Below are 18,061 nucleotides of genomic sequence, written 5' to 3'. Positions count from 1 at the left end.
GCCCCTGTAGCAGCCTGCTGCTCTGGTTTAGCCTTCTATTTTCCATCTGCTGACCTCTGTTGTCCCTCTAGACCCCTTAGCACCTCTCTCGTGCGCTCTGCACTACCCTTGCAGCCTTCTGTGTGCCCCACAGCTGTCTTCTGGCCCCCCTCAGACTCCTTAGGAACTCTCTAGTCTCCTCCGAATGCCTCCAGCTATCTTCCTTCTTCCCCAGAGTCATCTTTGCCCCTTGGTGTCCCCTCAGAAACCCTCTAGCGCACTTGGGATTACTCTTTCAGCTTTAGCACCTTATAGAGCACCGAGGGCCCCAGGGACCCCTCTTGTGCTCTCTGGACACCCCTTTTGGATGGAATGGTGGCCCGAGAGCAGGCTTCTGCCTTTGCGGACCCCTTCAGAACCACCCGGTCTTCTCAGAACCCCTCCGGATTCCTACCTTGTTCCCAAGAGTCTTTTGGGGGGCCCACTGGGCAGCTTGGGCTCGCCCCAGTGCCCTCTGGACTACTCTTCCAGCCTTTCTTCTGCCCCAGAGCTCTCTTCTCGCCTTCTGCACCACTGAGCACACTTGGAGTCCCCTCAGAATCCCCCACGACACCTTCTTCCTGCCCTGGAGCCCTCTGATCGGTGCTCCAGTCCCTTCAGCAGCCCGCTGCTCTGCTTTAGAAACCCCCTTTGGCCTATTACTTCACATCTGCACACCTCTGTTGGCCCTCCAGACCCCTCAGCACCGCTCTAGGGCACTCTGGACTTCCCCTTGCAGCCTTCTGTGTGCCCCAGAGCTGTCTCGTGGCCTCCCCAGCTCCCTCAGGAACCCTCTAGTCTCCCCAGAATGCCTCCAGCTCTCTTCCTTCTTCCCCAGGGTCATCTTTGCCCCTTGGAGTCCCCTCAGAAACCCCCTAGTGCACTCGGGATTACTCTTTCAGCTTTAGCACCCTAGAGAGCCCCGAGGGCCCCAGCGACCCCTCTTGTGCTCTCTGGACACCCCTTTTGGATGGAATGGCGGCCCGAGAGCAGGCTTCTGCCTTTGCGGACCCCTTCAGAACCACCCAGTCTTCTCAGAACCCGTCCGGATTCCTACCTTGTTCCCAAGAGTCTTTTGGGGGCCCTCTGCACACTTTGGGCTCTCCCCAGTGCACTCTGGACTACTCTTCCAGCCTTTCTTCTGCCCCAGAGCTCTCTCCTCGCCTTCTGCACCCTGAAGCACTCCTGGAGTGCGCTCAGAATCCCACTGGAGGTCGTCTTCTGGCCTTGGGCCCCCCTGGTTCGTGCTCCAGTCCCTTCAGCAGCCTGCTGCTGCCCTTTAGCAACCTCTTTTGGCCGTTTATTTTCTACACTCAGACCTCTGTTGGCCCTCCAGACCCCTTAGCACTGTTCTAGTGCACTCTGGACTACAGTTTCAGCCTTCTGTGTGTCCCAGAGCTGACTCGTGGCCTCCCCAGACTCCCCACGAACCCTCCAGTCTCCTCAGAATGTCTCCAGCTCTCTTCCTTCTTCCCCAGAGTCATCTTTGCCCCTTGGAGTCCCCTCAGAAACCCTCTAGTGCACTCGGGATTACTCTTTCAGCTTTCCTGCTGCCCCAGAGGTTTGTCCTGGTGCCCTCTAGACCCATTAGCCTCCCTCTTGCCCGCTTAGAATCCCCCAGGAGCCCTTCTTCTTGCCCTGCAGCCCTCAGTTGCTGCTCTGGCCCCTGTAGCAGCCTGCTGCTCTGGTTTAGCCTTCTGTTTTCCATCTGCTGACCTCTGTTATCCCTCTAGACCCCTTAGCACCTCTCTCGTGTGCTCTGCACTAACCTCGCAGCCTTCCTTGTGCCCCACAGCTGTCTTCTAGTCCGTCAGCCTCTTTAGCAGCCCTCGACTCCCCCCTCAGAGCCCCTCCGCAGGCTTTCATTCTGCCCCGGAGGACTCCTTTGGTCCTCCAGCCCTCTCTGTGACCCTCTGCTCTGCTCCGCACCCCTCTTTTGACCTCCACAGCGCCCCAGAGTCTTCTCCTGGCTCTCTAGAGCCCCGAGGACCCCTCCTGGTCTCTCTGGACACCCCTTTTGGATGGAATGGCGGCCCGAGAGCAGGCTTCTGCCTTTGCGGACCCCTTCAGAACCACCCAGTCTTCTCAGAACCCGTCCGGATTCCTACTTTGTTCCCAAGAGTCTTTTGGGGGCCCTCTGCACACCTTGGGCTCTCCCCAGTGCACTCTGGACTACTCTTCCAGCCTTTCTTCTGCCCCAGAGCTCTCTCCTCGCCTTCTGCACCCCGAAGCACTCCTGGAGTGCGCTCAGAATCCCACTGGAGGTCGTCTTCTGGCCTTGGGCCCCCCTGGTTCGTGCTCCAGTCCCTTCAGCAGCCTGCTGCTGCTGCCCTTTAGCAACCTCTTTTGGCCATTTATTTTCTACACTCAGACCTCTGTTGGCCCTCCAGACCCCTTAGCACTGCTCTAGTGCACTCTGGACTGCTGTTTCAGCCTTCTGTGTGTCCCAGAGCTGTCTCGTGGCCTCCCCAGACTCCCCACGAACCCTCCAGTCTCCTCAGAATGCCTCCAGCTCTCTTCTTTCTCCCCCACAGTCATCTTTGCCCCTTGGAGTCCCCTCAGAAACCCTCTAGTGCACTCGGGATTACTCTTTCAGCTTTCCTGCTGCCCCAGAGGTTTGTCCTGGTGCCCTCTGGACCCATTAGGCCCCCTCTTGTCCCCTCAGAATCCCCAAGACCCTTCTTCCTGTCCTGGAGCCTTCTGTTGGCACTCCAGCCACTTCAGCGGCCCGCTGCTCTGTTTTGGCCTGCCCCTTTGGCCTTCTATTTCCCATCCACTGGCCTGTGTTTGCCCTCCAGAACCCTTAGCACCACTCTAGTGCACTCTGCACTACCCTAGCAGCCTTCCGTGTGCCAGAGTTGTCTTTGCCTCCAAGATTCACCTCAGAAACCCTCTAGTGCACTCGGGACTACTCTTTCAGCTTTCCTTCTGGCTCTCTAGACCCATTAGGCCTCCTGTAGGCCCCTCAGAATTCCCTCAGAACTCCTCTTCTTCCCTTGGGGCCCTCTGTTGGCGCTCTAGCCCCTTCAGCGGCCCGCTGCTCTGCTTTGGCCTGTCCCTTTGGCCTTCTATTTTCCATTTGCTGACCTGTGTTGTCCCTCCAGACACCTTAGCACCCCTCTCGAGCACTCTGCACTACCCTAGCAGCTTTCTGTGTGCCCCAGAGCTATCTTCTGGCCTCCCCAGCTCCCTCAGAAACCCTCTAGTCTCCTCAGAATGCCTCCAGCTATCTTCCTTCTTCCCCACAGTCATCTTTGCCTCCAGGAGTCCCCTCAGAAACCCTCCAGAGCACCAGGACTACTCTTTCAGCTTTCCTGCTGCCCCAGAGGTTTGTCCTGGTGCCCTCTAGACCCATTAGCCTCCCTCATGCCCCCTTAGAATCCCCAAGGAGCCCTTCTTCTTGCCCTGCAGCCCTAAGTTGCTGCCCTGGCCCCTGCAGTAGCCTGCTGCTCTGGTTTAGCCTTCTATTTTCCATCTGCTGACCTCTGTTGTCCCTCCAGACCCCTTAGCAGCTCTCTAGTGCACTCTGCACTACCCTAGCAGCCTTCCATGTGCCCCACAGCTGTCTTCTGGCCCCCTCAGACTCCCCACGAACCCTCCAGTCTCCTCAGAATGCCTCCAGCTCTCTTCCTTCTTCCCCACAGTCATCTTTGCCCCTTGGAGTCCCCTCAGAAACCCCCTAGTGCACTCGGGATTACTCTTTCAGCTTTAGCACCCTAGAGAGCCCCGAGGGCCCCAGCGACTCCTCCTGGGCTCTCTGGACACCCCTTTTGGATGGAATGGCGGCCCGAGAGCAGGCTTCTGCCTTTGCGGACCCCTTCAGAACCACCCAGTCTTCTCAGAACCCGTCCGGATTCCTACCTTGTTCCCAAGAGTCTTTTGGGGGCCCTCTGCACACCTTGGGCTCTCCCCAGTGCACTCTGGACTACTCTTCCAGCCTTTCTTCTGCTCCAGAGCTCTCTTCTCGCCTTCTGCACCCTGAAGCACTCTTGGAGTGCCCTCAGAATCCCCCACGACACCTTCTTCCTGCCCTGGAGCCCTCCGATCGGTGCTCCAGTCCCTTCAGCAGCCCGCTGCTCTGCTTTAGAAACCTCCTTTGGCCTTTTATTTTGCATCTGCACACCTCTGTTGGCCCTCCAGACCCCTTAGCACTGCTCTAGTGCACTCTGGACTACAGTTTCAGCCTTCTGTGTGCCCCACAGCTGACTCGTGGCCTCCCCAGACTCCCCACGAACCCTCTAGTCTCCTCAGAATGCCTCCAGCTCTCTTCCTTCTTCCCCACAGTCATCTTTGCCCCTTGGAGTCCCCTCAGAAACCCTCTAGTGCACTCGGGATTACTCTTTCAGCTTTCCTGCTGCCCCAGAGGTTTGTCCTGGTGCCCTCTAGACCCATTAGCCTCCCTCTTGCCCGCTTAGAATCCCCCAGGAGCCCTTCTTCTTGCCCTGCAGCCCTCAGTTGCTGCTCTGGCCCCTGTAGCAGCCTGCTGCTCTGGTTTAGCCTTCTGTTTTCCATCTGCTGACCTCTGTTATCCCTCTAGACCCCTTAGCACCTCTCTCGTGCGCTCTGCACTAACCTCGCAGCCTTCCTTGTGCCCCACAGCTGTCTTCTAGTCCGTCAGCCTCTTTAGCAGCCCTCGACTCCCCCCTCAGAGCCCCTCCGCAGGCTTTCATTCTGCCCCGGAGGACTCCTTTGGTCCTCCAGCCCTCTCTGTGACCCTCTGCTCTGCTCCGCACCCCTCTTTTGACCTCCACAGCGCCCCAGAGTCTTCTCCTGGCCCTCTAGAGCCCCGAGGACCCCTCCTGGGCTCTCTGGACACCCCTTTTGGATGGAATGGCGGCCCGAGAGCAGGCTTCTGCCTTTGCGGACCCCTTCAGAACCACCCAGTCTTCTCAGAACCCGTCCGGATTCCTACTTTGTTCCCAAGAGTCTTTTGGGGGCCCTCTGCACACCTTGGGCTCTCCCCAGTGCACTCTGGACTACTCTTCCAGCCTTTCTTCTGCCCCAGAGCTCTCTCCTCGCCTTCTGCACCCTGAAGCACTCCTGGAGTGCGCTCAGAATCCCACTGGAGGTCGTCTTTCTGCCTTGGGACCCCTGGTTCGTGCTCCAGTCCCTTCAGCAGCCTGCTGTTGCTGCCCTTTAGCAACCTCTTTTGGCCATTTATTTTCTACACTCAGACCTCTGTTGGCCCTCCAGACCCCTTAGCACTGCTCTAGTGCACTCTGGACTGCTGTTTCAGCCTTCTGTGTGTCCCACAGCTGTCTTCTGGCCCCCTCAGACTCCCCACAAACCCTCCAGTCTCCTCAGAATGCCTCCAGCTCTCTTCCTTCTTCCCCACAGTCATCTTTGCCCCTTGGTGTCCCCTCAGAAACCCCCTAGTGCACTCGGGATTACTCTTTCAGCTTTAGCACCCTAGAGAGCCCCGAGGGCCCCAGCGACCCCTCTTGTGCTCTCTGGACACCCCTTTTGGATGGAATGGCGGCCCGAGAGCAGGCTTCTGCCTTTGCGGACCCCTTCAGAACCACCCAGTCTTCTCAGAACCCGTCCGGATTCCTACCTTGTTCCCAAGAGTCTTTTGGGGGCCCTCTGCACACCTTGGGCTCTCCCCAGTGCCCTCTGGACTACTCTTCCAGCCTTTCTTCTGCCCCAGAGCTCTCTTCTTGCCTTCTGCACCACTGAGCACACTTGGAGTCCCCTCAGAATCCCCCACGACACCTTCTTCCCGCCCTGGAGCCCTCTGATCGGTGCTCCAGTCCCTTCAGCAGCCCGCTGCTCTGCTTTAGAAACCCCCTTTGGCCTATTACTTCACATCTGCACACCTCTGTTGGCCCTCCAGACCCCTCAGCACCGCTCTAGGGCACTCTGGACTTCCCCTTGCAGCCTTCTGTGTGCCCCAGAGCTGTCTCGTGGCCTCCCCAGCTCCCTCAGGAACCCTCTAGTCTCCCCAGAATGCCTCCAGCTATCTTCCTTTTTCTCCAGAGTCATCTTTGGCTCTAGGTGTCCCCTCGGAAACCCTGCACAGCACTCGGGACTGCTCTTTCAGCTTTCCTGCTGCCCCAGAAGTTTGTCCCGGTGCCCTCTGGACCCATTAGGCCCGCTCTTGTCCCCTCAGAATCCCCAAGACCCTTCTTCCTGTCCTGAGCCTTCTGTTGGCACTCTAGCCGCTTCAGCAGCCCCCTGCTCTGCTTTGGCCTGCCCCTTTCGCCTTCTATTTTCCATCTGCTGACCTCTGTTGTCCCTCTAGACCCCTTAGCTCCACTCTCGTGCACTCTGGACTTCCCTTGCAGCCTTCTGTGTGCCCCACAGCTGTCTTCTGGCCTCCCCAGCTCCCTCAGGAACCCTCTAGTCTCCCCAGAATGCCTCCAGCTATCTTCCTTCTTCCTACCTTGTTCCCAAGAGTCTTTTGGGGGCCCTCTAGACACCTTGGGCTCTCCCTAGTGCACTCTGGACTACTCTTCCAGCCTTTCTTCTGCCCCAGAGCTCTCTTCTCGCCTTCTGCACCACTGAGCACACTTGGAGTCCCCTCAGAATCCCCCACGACACCTTTTTCCTGCCCTGGAGCCCTCTGATCGGTGCTCCAGTCCCTTCAGCAGCCCGCTGCTCTGCTTTAGAAGCCCCCTTTGGCCTTTCATTTTCCATCGACCGACCTGTGTCGGCCCTCCAGAACCCTTAGCTCCACTCTAGTGCACTCTGGACTTCCCTTGCAGCCTTCTGTGTGCCCCACAGCTGTCTTCTGGCCTCCCCAGCTCCCTCAGGAACCCTCTAGTCTCCTCCGAATGCCTCCAGCTATCTTCCTTCTTCCCCAGAGTCATCTTTGCCTCTTGCAGTCCCCTCAGAAACCCTGTTCAGCACTCGGGACTACTCTTTCAGCTTTCCTGCTGCCCCAGGGGTTTGTCCTGGTGCCCTCTAGACCCATTAGCCTCCCTCTTGCCCGCTTAGAATCCCCCAGGAGCCCTTCTTCTTGCCCTGCAGCCCTCAGTTGCTGCTCTGGCCCCTGTAGCAGCCTGCTGCTCTGGTTTAGCCTTCTATTTTCCATCTGTTGATCTCTGTTGTCCCTCTAGACCCCTTAGCACCTCTCTCGTGCGCTCTGCACTACCCTTGCAGCCTTCTGTGTGCCCCACAGCTGTCTTCTGGCCCCCCTCAGACTCCTCAGGAACTCTCTAGTCTCCTCCGAATGCCTCCAGCTATCTTCCTTCTTCCCCAGAGTCATCTTTGCCCCTTGGTGTCCCCTCAGAAACCCTCTAGCGCACTTGGGATTACTCTTTCAGCTGTAGCACCTTATAGAGCACCGAGGGCCCCAGGGACCCCTCTTGTGCTCTCTGGACACCCCTTTTGGATGGAATGGTGGCCCGAGAGCAGGCTTCTGCCTTTGCGGACCCCTTCAGAACCACCCGGTCTTCTCAGAACCCCTCCGGATTCCTACCTTGTTCCCAAGAGTCTTTTGGGGGCCCTCTGGGCACCTTGGGCTCGCCCCAGTGCCCTCTGGACTACTCTTCCAGCCTTTCTTCTGCCCCAGAGCTCTCTTCTCGCCTTCTGCACCACTGAGCACACTTGGAGTCCCCTCAGAATCCCCCACGACACCTTCTTCCTGCCCTGGAGCCCTCTGATCGGTGCTCCAGTCCCTTCAGCAGCCCGCTGCTCTGCTTTAGAAGCCCCCTTTGGCCTTTCATTTTCCATCGACCGACCTGTGTCGGCCCTCCAGAACCCTTAGCTCCACTCTAGTGCACTCTGGACTTCCCTTGCAGCCTTCTGTGTGCCCCACAGCTGTCTTCTGGCCTCCCCAGCTCCCTCAGGAACCCTCTAGTCTCCTCCGAATGCCTCCAGCTATCTTCCTTCTTCCCCAGAGTCATCTTTGCCTCTTGCAGTCCCCTCAGAAACCCTGTTCAGCACTCGGGACTACTCTTTCAGCTTTCCTGCTGCCCCAGGGGTTTGTCCTGGTGCCCTCTAGACCCATTAGCCTCCCTCTTGCCCGCTTAGAATCCCCCAGGAGCCCTTCTTCTTGCCCTGCAGCCCTCAGTTGCTGCTCTGGCCCCTGTAGCAGCCTGCTGCTCTGGTTTAGCCTTCTATTTTCCATCTGCTGACCTCTGTTGTCCCTCTAGACCCCTTAGCACCTCTCTCGTGCGCTCTGCACTACCCTTGCAGCCTTCTGTGTGCCCCACAGCTGTCTTCTGGCCCCCCTCAGACTCCTTAGGAACTCTCTAGTCTCCTCCGAATGCCTCCAGCTATCTTCCTTCTTCCCCAGAGTCATCTTTGCCCCTTGGTGTCCCCTCAGAAACCCTCTAGCGCACTTGGGATTACTCTTTCAGCTTTAGCACCTTATAGAGCACCGAGGGCCCCAGGGACCCCTCTTGTGCTCTCTGGACACCCCTTTTGGATGGAATGGTGGCCCGAGAGCAGGCTTCTGCCTTTGCGGACCCCTTCAGAACCACCCGGTCTTCTCAGAACCCCTCCGGATTCCTACCTTGTTCCCAAGAGTCTTTTGGGGGGCCCACTGGGCAGCTTGGGCTCGCCCCAGTGCCCTCTGGACTACTCTTCCAGCCTTTCTTCTGCCCCAGAGCTCTCTTCTCGCCTTCTGCACCACTGAGCACACTTGGAGTCCCCTCAGAATCCCCCACGACACCTTCTTCCTGCCCTGGAGCCCTCTGATCGGTGCTCCAGTCCCTTCAGCAGCCCGCTGCTCTGCTTTAGAAACCCCCTTTGGCCTATTACTTCACATCTGCACACCTCTGTTGGCCCTCCAGACCCCTCAGCACCGCTCTAGGGCACTCTGGACTTCCCCTTGCAGCCTTCTGTGTGCCCCAGAGCTGTCTCGTGGCCTCCCCAGCTCCCTCAGGAACCCTCTAGTCTCCCCAGAATGCCTCCAGCTATCTTCCTTTTTCTCCAGAGTCATCTTTGGCTCTAGGTGTCCCCTCAGAAACCCTGCACAGCACTCGGGACTGCTCTTTCAGCTTTCCTGCTGCCCCAGAAGTTTGTCCCGGTGCCCTCTGGACCCATTAGGCCCGCTCTTGTCCCCTCAGAATCCCCAAGACCCTTCTTCCTGTCCTGAGCCTTCTGTTGGCACTCTAGCCGCTTCAGCAGCCCCCTGCTCTGCTTTGGCCTGCCCCTTTCGCCTTCTATTTTCCATCTGCTGACCTCTGTTGTCCCTCTAGACCCCTTAGCTCCACTCTCGTGCACTCTGGACTTCCCTTGCAGCCTTCTGTGTGCCCCACAGCTGTCTTCTGGCCTCCCCAGCTCCCTCAGGAACCCTCTAGTCTCCCCAGAATGCCTCCAGCTATCTTCCTTCTTCCTACCTTGTTCCCAAGAGTCTTTTGGGGGCCCTCTAGACACCTTGGGCTCTCCCTAGTGCACTCTGGACTACTCTTCCAGCCTTTCTTCTGCCCCAGAGCTCTCTTCTCGCCTTCTGCACCACTGAGCACACTTGGAGTCCCCTCAGAATCCCCCACGACACCTTTTTCCTGCCCTGGAGCCCTCTGATCGGTGCTCCAGTCCCTTCAGCAGCCCGCTGCTCTGCTTTAGAAGCCCCCTTTGGCCTTTCATTTTCCATCGACCGACCTGTGTCGGCCCTCCAGAACCCTTAGCTCCACTCTAGTGCACTCTGGACTTCCCTTGCAGCCTTCTGTGTGCCCCACAGCTGTCTTCTGGCCTCCCCAGCTCCCTCAGGAACCCTCTAGTCTCCTCCGAATGCCTCCAGCTATCTTCCTTCTTCCCCAGAGTCATCTTTGCCTCTTGCAGTCCCCTCAGAAACCCTGTTCAGCACTCGGGACTACTCTTTCAGCTTTCCTGCTGCCCCAGGGGTTTGTCCTGGTGCCCTCTAGACCCATTAGCCTCCCTCTTGCCCGCTTAGAATCCCCCAGGAGCCCTTCTTCTTGCCCTGCAGCCCTCAGTTGCTGCTCTGGCCCCTGTAGCAGCCTGCTGCTCTGGTTTAGCCTTCTATTTTCCATCTGCTGACCTCTGTTGTCCCTCTAGACCCCTTAGCACCTCTCTCGTGCGCTCTGCACTACCCTTGCAGCCTTCTGTGTGCCCCACAGCTGTCTTCTGGCCCCCCTCAGACTCCTTAGGAACTCTCTAGTCTCCTCCGAATGCCTCCAGCTATCTTCCTTCTTCCCCAGAGTCATCTTTGCCCCTTGGTGTCCCCTCAGAAACCCTCTAGCGCACTTGGGATTACTCTTTCAGCTTTAGCACCTTATAGAGCACCGAGGGCCCCAGGGACCCCTCTTGTGCTCTCTGGACACCCCTTTTGGATGGAATGGTGGCCCGAGAGCAGGCTTCTGCCTTTGCGGACCCCTTCAGAACCACCCGGTCTTCTCAGAACCCCTCCGGATTCCTACCTTGTTCCCAAGAGTCTTTTGGGGGCCCTCTGGGCACCTTGGGCTCTCCCTAGTGCACTCTGGACTACTCTTCCAGCCTTTCTTCTGCCCCAGAGCTCTCTTCTCGCCTTCTGCACCACTGAGCACACTTGGAGTCCCCTCAGAATCCCCCACGACACCTTTTTCCTGCCCTGGAGCCCTCTGATCGGTGCTCCAGTCTCTTCAGCAGCCCGCTGCTCTGCTTTAGAAGCCCCCTTTGGCCTTTTATTTTCCATCGACCGACCTGTGTTGGCCCTCCAGAACCCTTAGCACCTCTCTCGTGCGCTCTGCACTACCCTTGCAGCCTTCTGTGTGCCCCACAGCTGTCTTCTGGCCCCCCTCAGACTCCTTAGGAACTCTCTAGTCTCCTCCGAATGACTCCAGCTATCTTCCTTCTTCCCCAGAGTCATCTTTGCCTCTTGCAGTCCCCTCAGAAACCCTGCACAGCACTCGGGACTACTCTTTCAGCTTTCCTGCTGCCCCAGGGGTTAGTCCTGGTGCCCTCTAGACCCATTAGCCTCCTTCTTGCCCGCTTAGAATCCCCCAGGAGCCCTTCTTCTTGCCCTGCAGCCCTCAGTTGCTGCTCTGGCCCCTGTAGCAGCCTGCTGCTCTGGTTTAGCCTTCTATTTTCCATCTGCTGACCTCTGTTGTCCCTCTAGACCCCTTAGCACCTCTCTCGTGCGCTCTGCGCTACCCTTGCAGCCTTCCTTGGGCCCCACAGCTGTCTCCTAGTCCCTCAGCCTCTTTAGCAGCCCTCGACTTCCCTCAGAGCTCCTCCGCAGGCCTTCCTTCTGCCCCAGAGGACTCCTTTGGTCCTCCAGCCCTCTCTGTGACCCTCTGCTCTGCTCCGCACCCCTCTTCTGACCTCCACGGTGCCCCAGAGTCTTCCCTTGGCCCTCTAGAGCCCCGAGGACCCCTCTTGTGCTCTCTGGACACCCCTTTTGGATGGAATGGTGGCCCGAGAGTAGGCTTCTGCCTTTGCGGACCCCTTCAGAACCACCCGGTCTTCTCAGAACCCCTCCGGATTCCTACCTTGTTCCCAAGAGTCTTTTGGGGGCCCACTGGGCAGCTTGGGCTCGCCCCAGTGCCCTCTGGACTACTCTTCCAGCCTTTCTTCTGCCCCAGAGCTCTCTTCTCGCCTTCTGCACCCTGAAGCACTCCTGGAATGTGCTCAGAAGCCCACTGGAGGTCATCTTCTGGCCTTGGGGCCTCCTTGCTTGTGCTCCAGTCCCTTCAGCAGCCTGCTGCTGCCCTTTAGCAACCTCTTTTGGCCATTTATTTTCTACACTCAGACCTCTGTTGGCCCTCCAGAACCCTTAGCACTACTCTAGTGCACTCTGCACTACCCTTGCAGCCTTCTGTGTGCCCCACAGCTGTCTTCTGGCCCCCCTCAGACTCCTCAGGAACTCTCCAGTCTCCTCCGAATGCCTCCAGCTATCTTCCTTCTTCCCCACAGTCATCTTTGCCTCTTGCAGTCCCCTCAGAAACCCTGCACAGCACTCGGGACTACTCTTTCAGCTTTCCTGCTGCCCCAGGGGTTTGTCCTGGTGCCCTCTAGACCCATTAGCCTCCCTCTTGCCCGCTTAGAATCCCCCAGGAGCCCTTCTTCTTGCCCTGCAGCCCTCAGTTGCTGCTCTGGCCCCTGTAGCAGCCTGCTGCTCTGGTTTAGCCTTCTATTTTCCATCTGCTGACCTCTGTTGTCCTTCTAGACCCCTTAGCACCTCTCTCATGTGCTCTGCACTACCCTTGCAGCCTTCTGTGTGCCCCACAGCTGTCTTCTGGCCTCCCCAGCTCCCTCAGGAACCCTCTAGTCTCCCCAGAATGCCTCCAGCTATCTTCCTTTTTCTCCAGAGTCATCTTTGGCTCTAGGTGTCCCCTCAGAAACCCTCTAGCGCACTTGGGATTACTCTTTCAGCTTTAGCACCTTATAGAGCACCGAGGGCCCCAGGGACCCCTCTTGTGCTCTCTGGACACCCCTTTTGGATGGAATGGTGGCCCGAGAGCAGGCTTCTGCCTTTGCGGACCCCTTCAGAACCACCCGGTCTTCTCAGAACCCCTCCGGATTCCTACCTTGTTCCCAAGAGTCTTTTGGGGGCCCTCTGGGCACCTTGGGCTCGCCCCAGTGCCCTCTGGACTACTCTTCCAGCCTTTCTTCTGCCCCAGAGCTCTCTTCTCGCCTTCTGTACCCTGAAGCACTCAGAATCTCCTCAGAATTTCCTGTAGCTGTCTTCCTTGTTCCGCAGAGTCATTCTTTTTGCTGTGTCAACTGTTTAGCAGTTGTAATTTGCTCTGGATGACTCCGTTTTCCTTGTGGTCTTTACGTGTCATCTGGAATCCCCTTATAATGCATTTAATTTTCTGACAGCCCATTCAGGTTTCTTCTGTATTCCCCAGTCATTTGTTTGCCCACGTAGGCTCCTTTTGAACTTCTGTTGTACATTTTAGACTAGTGGTTTCCCTTTGTTGTTTGCCAGAGCTGTTGTCTGGCCCTCCTCCCCTTCCTTAGGATCCTGTATTCCCTTCAGAATCCGTCTGGAGTGCTCGTACTGCTGTGGAGCCCTCTTTGCAGTCCAGCCCCTTTAGCAGCCCACTGCTTTGCTTTGGCCTCCTATTTTGGCCTTTTGTTTTCCACCCACAGACTTGTGTTGTCTGCTTAGACCCCCCCCAGCACCATGCTGCTGCCCTGGAAACCCTTTTAAAGGCTTTTTTCATGCTCCACAGCTGTGTTCTGGCCCTCAAAATTGCTTAAGAGCTGTCTAGTTGTCAAAATGGCCTCCTGAGGCCTTTAACCCTAGAGATCTCATAAAAATGTTTCCTGTCCCCTTGGAGCACCTCTAGAGAGCTCTTGTTAGCTAGTTGTTAATTTTTGGCTAGCTAGTCCCCTTACAAGCTGTCTGGTCTGCTGTGAACATGTGCTGGGGTGCTTATTGTGCTCCAGAGATTCTCTCTGTCCCTCCAGCCACCTTAGGAACTGTCTAGTCTCCTCAGTAGCCCTCCAGTTATCTTCCCTGTGCACCAGAGTCATTTTTTAATCTATGCAGGTCCCTTAGGGCCTCCCTAGCGCACTTTGGACTGTTGGCCTTACTTCCTCCCTAGAGCTGTCTTTTGGCACTCTTGCTTCTTTAGAGTTTCTGCAGTGTTCTCCAAACTGTTACAGAGGTTCTTCTTATGCCCTAGAGTAATCTTTTTATCCTTCAGCTGCTTGAGTCCCCTTTTTTCCTCTGAACCCTTTGGGAGGCCTTGGTTCGTCTTTTTTGGCATTTTTTAGTTGTTTGCTAGTCCCCGTAAGAGATGTGTAATGTGCTCTGCATTCCTCTTCAGAGCTTTACTGTGCTGCGTGCACCTCTGTTGGCCCTGCAAAGCCCTTAGGAACCCCTTTATTTTACTCTGGACTACTCTTTCAGCTTTTTTTCCCCCCCAAACTCTGTTTTGAGCTTTCAGCCCTTGTAGGACTCCTCTAGTCCCTTTAGAACTGCCTCTTGAACCCTTTGTTGTGCCCCAGAGCATTATGTTAGTTTTGCAGCCCTCTTAGTACTTTTCTTGTGTCCTGTGAGTCCTCCACTTTGAGATACAGAGCTAGTATTCCCCTGGGGACCTACCTATTCTACCCAGTGTAATAAATTGTAACTATTTGTTCATTGTTTAAAAGGAGGAATAAGCCGGTGGAGGGGGAGGATGAGGTTTTACAACAACCAGGGTTGAGACATGGTGTTAGGCAAATAAACTATGGTTAGCACAAAAAGCTTATATGACCCCTTGTGGAACCAGTGTCGGGGCCTTAGCTATCTTGCAGGACTATAAAGAGCTGAAGTAAGCAACAAGCTGCTTAGAGGTCACCAAGAAGGAATTCCTTTGAAGGCAAAAGGATAAAGAAGAAAAGATAAGCAGGCGCCTGTAATTACTCACAGGACAGCATCCCGAAAGGGAGTCAACACAACAGATAAGCAAACACCTGTGATCACTCACAAGGAGACAAGCCAAGATAGAGAGATGGAGGAAGACTACGGCCTTCCTCTCCACGACCACCAGAGAGCTTCAGACGACCCCCCTAGCAACTCACACATGCGCAAAACGCACCAGGATATTACAACGCGTCCCAAAACTAGCAGACTATAAAAGGGGACTGTATGTGAAGGAGGCGCGTGCTGTTGGCGGAGCTAAGACTCCCCGGCTGCCCAGCGCTGTTTTGTTTGTGGCTGCTTACTTAATTAAATAAATTACTCACATGATTTAACAAACTCTCTGTATGAATTAACCTTCAAGAGAGTAACTTATGACACCCAGCAACTGTATTTTCTTAATTACTCTCGATACTACACAAGAAACATCCCTCTTTGGAAGTACTCACATTACAGAAGCAGGCTTGTTCCAGGAGTTTATTTTGGTAACTCAGTTTGCCCTATGGGAAATGGTGTCCTGCCTAAAGAGCTGAATTATATGCAGGTCTGAACCAATTGACTGTGGTATAACATTCCCTTTAAAGGTTATGCAGAATGTTGTTTCTTTCCAAAACATAAGCAGAACCGGTTCCTACTTTTGAATGCAAAGGCTAGTGCTAGTTAGAGTAAAAAGAAATTTAACAACATACCTCCTAGTATCATGGAAATAGTATTTGAAGTCTCAGTAACAAAGTAGATGACTCTTTTTATCAAAAAGGTCTGTTGATGCTTTTTGAAATCCCCATGCTACATACTGAGCAGAAGAGAAAGACATGCTCCTGCCTAGCCCTATGTATTTATGGCCGCCATTGCATTGCTCCTCCCCATCCAAGTGCTTGTGGGTAGGGCAGTGGGCAGGCCTAGAGTTACATAAAGGCAGGCTCTCAGCCCAGGAAGAGCATTCTGGCTTTGCTCTCTCATGGGAGTGATGTTCTGGAATTGCCTTAAAATAACAAATGCTGTAAATAACAGTATTTGAGGAAATAAAACTGCCTGCAAAAATTTATTGCTGCATTTAGAATAGCAAGGGTTATGTCTTAAAGTAAGAGCAATGGGACGGCTGAATGCAGAGACGCAAGTACGACAGAAAACCACTCGTACCCCACGTTTTTTCTCTCTGGTCAGTATTTTGGAATGGCATGCTCAGCAGTGGAAAAGGAATTCCAGGTCTCCAGGTATTTCTTCTGTTAAGTGTCATTATTGGGTTCTGGTGGTTCTGTGTTTATTGTGGAAGAGTCCCAACTTCATCACTGGGTTCTTCCCAGATGATGAGACCTGAGAAATTATTTGCTGCTCTTTTGGACTGCAGGCAAAAGGAGACAGCAGAGGTTCTCAAAAAGCATTTTCTCCTTCTTTCACAGCCTAGGTGGTGGTGTGTTGTGTAGCATCTCCAGTAATTCAGATGTATGTGAGCTGTTGCTCTCATCAGCTAGTCTGACGGCTTACTTGCTGGATGTTTTGCTGCTCCTCAGAAATATTGTCAGCCCTATCAGGGAGATACTGTTTGAGATTCTTGTAGTATGTAGACTTGTAGAAGAGTGTAGACTTTATATGAAGAGAGAAGGAAGCACCCTTCCTCCCTACCACTGCAGTATGATGAGAAATGTAGTCATCTCATTGGAAACACAACCCCCGCATAAGTAAGCATACGTGCTTCAAGAGCTCACAAATCAACCTATATATAGCTAATCAACTCCCCTCTTTTCCTACCCAAGCATTAGGGCTGAGCAGGAAGAAACTGCTGGACTCTTCTGGACCAGCAGCAAGCGATTGGCAGTGTTGCCTTCCAGCACCTTTCTTATATTTGTGCCCCTGAATGCACTGCCGCATACTGTTTCGCGGCTGTGCTTCTGACCCTTACTCTGGCTTTAGGGGCTGCCCGCTTTGTTTTTTCAGGTACTGTGTGGCCCTTCCAAGAAATGGCTGAGCATTTCTGGTGAGGCAGAACAGGTGATCGTACTGGTGTTTCAGTTGTTCTAGGGCTGGTCAGCACTGCCTGGCAGCATAGTAATTTGTTGTGTTGGTTTTCCAGGTACTGTGGACGTCACCGCAGAGAAGTTGTGGGAGCTCGGAATCGGCGTGGCACAGGTGAGCGGCACGCACAGCACTTTGGCGGAGGGCGCTCTTGCGGACGAGACCGGAGCCAGCTGTCATGGGGGTGACCACTCGTGTTCCAATTTGGCAGGTGATGAAGGTGAATGTGGTGACTGAAGGAAGACCAGAGAGCGTGTAGCTGCCATTGCGGATGTTCCTTCAGTACAGATAGCGACCCTGAGAACTCCAAAAGCTAAGTTGAGGGGCAAAGAGTGTTGGCCTGTCTTGGCTGTGTGTGTGTGTGTGTGTGCCCGCTGACATTCAGTGCAGTGTGGAGGGCTCTTCTGGTGCGTGCTGTGTGTGAGGCAGGTGCGGCGGAGGGTGGATGGGAGGAAACAAGAGTGAGCTAGTCAGGCAGCTCCAGCCTATGTCTATGTTCCTGTGTAGTTTGTGTTGTGTGTTTTAGCTCTGCTACCTTTTGTTCCGTTCTTGATGTTGCTTTTGTCCTTTGTGCTCAAGGAGCATAGTCCACACTGCGCAGCAGTAGTGTGGTAGGCATCCATTGTCTTTTGCCTGGCGTGACTCATCGGCATCACGGCGACAGATCGCCTCTCATTCCGTGTGGCCAGCTAAAAGGGGCCGTCCGTCACTCCAGCTTTGCATCGTAGCCGTTTGCGGCCAATCCTCTTTGCCATTGTCGAGGCAGCATCGGCCGCTCTTGTTTTGCGTCTTTGTGGCGTCCTTTCAGGGTTTTCTTCCCTGCGTCATCACCGCATCGGATCTTTCTCGCCGACCTTTCTCGCGTCGATCTTTCTGGCTTTGCCAGAGCTCTCGCCACCGGAAGTGGTGGCACTTGGTTCCTTTCTGGTCTTGTGCAGAGCATCAGAGCTGTGCGGTTGTGATGTTGTAGAGCTTTCTAACCCACAGCATCTTATGTGTGAGAGTAGTTCTTTTTGCGTAGGGCTTTCCTGCATGTTTGTGTCTAATGTTTCATATCTGTCTGTTTAGTGCTGGAGCTGCCTTGCATGTGGGTGTTAGCAACGGTAGTGTGCAGAGCGTGCCGGTGACGGACCGGAGCGGTGATCGGTTGGCCTCCTTGTGCTCTGCTTTGATTTTTGGCAGATATGCAGCGGCTTTCCCAGCGGGCTGAAGAGAGATGGAGGAAGAAAGGGTTGTGCTATAAGAAGATGAGCTAGAGTTGTTTTTGGAAGGAGAGCAGTGTGGTCAACGGTTCCCTTGTTAACTTTTGCTTTGTGCTTGTAGGTGTGGAGCAATGTGCAGCGAGGGTCCCTCTCCTCTGGGAGGAGCGTGGCGAGGCGAGCATCAGTCCGAGGGAGGATGCGGAACCTAGTATGGAGCCGTTGTCTTGGCGATGCTGTCCCCGTTGCCCACTGCTGTTCTGATTTTACAGGTGTGTGGCATGCCTTGGCATGGCAACCCATAGCCTGGCAGTCAGGATGGGCAAGCGGAGCAGGTAAGTGTTATAGTGAGGTATGGTTGCAGATGGTGTGTGGTTTTTGGCATCACTTCCAGGTGTAGTCTTTTCTCTGGTTTTGCAGGAAGTTGTGGAGAGGAGAATGTGAGCGGCAACAAGAAGGCTGAGCAGGTGAGAGGGGGCACTTGTCAGGCTGGAGTTCCCCTGTCCGGTCGGGTAATGCCAGGCTGCTGGTCAGTAATTTATTTTTTTCTTTTCTTTTCGAGGTACTGTGTGGGCTTTTCCCAGGAATG

General features: G+C 54.9%; 1 long non-coding RNA gene across 1 annotated transcript in view; it reads left to right on the top strand.

Annotated features, from left to right (window-relative positions):
• LOC134148041 (uncharacterized) overlaps positions 1-16,582 on the top strand; it is a 63,656-nt gene extending 47,074 nt beyond the window's left edge. Inside the window, exons 2-3 of the long non-coding RNA XR_009960133.1 lie at positions 16,332-16,387; positions 16,485-16,582. This is a non-coding gene — a long non-coding RNA (uncharacterized LOC134148041). The remainder of the gene's footprint in view (positions 1-16,331; positions 16,388-16,484) is intronic.
• The last annotated feature ends 1,479 nt before the right edge of the window (positions 16,583-18,061 follow it).

This window comes from Rhea pennata, chromosome 17, assembly GCF_028389875.1.
Source record: "Rhea pennata isolate bPtePen1 chromosome 17, bPtePen1.pri, whole genome shotgun sequence".
Classification (NCBI taxonomy): domain Eukaryota; kingdom Metazoa; phylum Chordata; class Aves; order Rheiformes; family Rheidae; genus Rhea; species Rhea pennata.
This window is presented reverse-complemented; position numbering and strand designations above follow the sequence as displayed.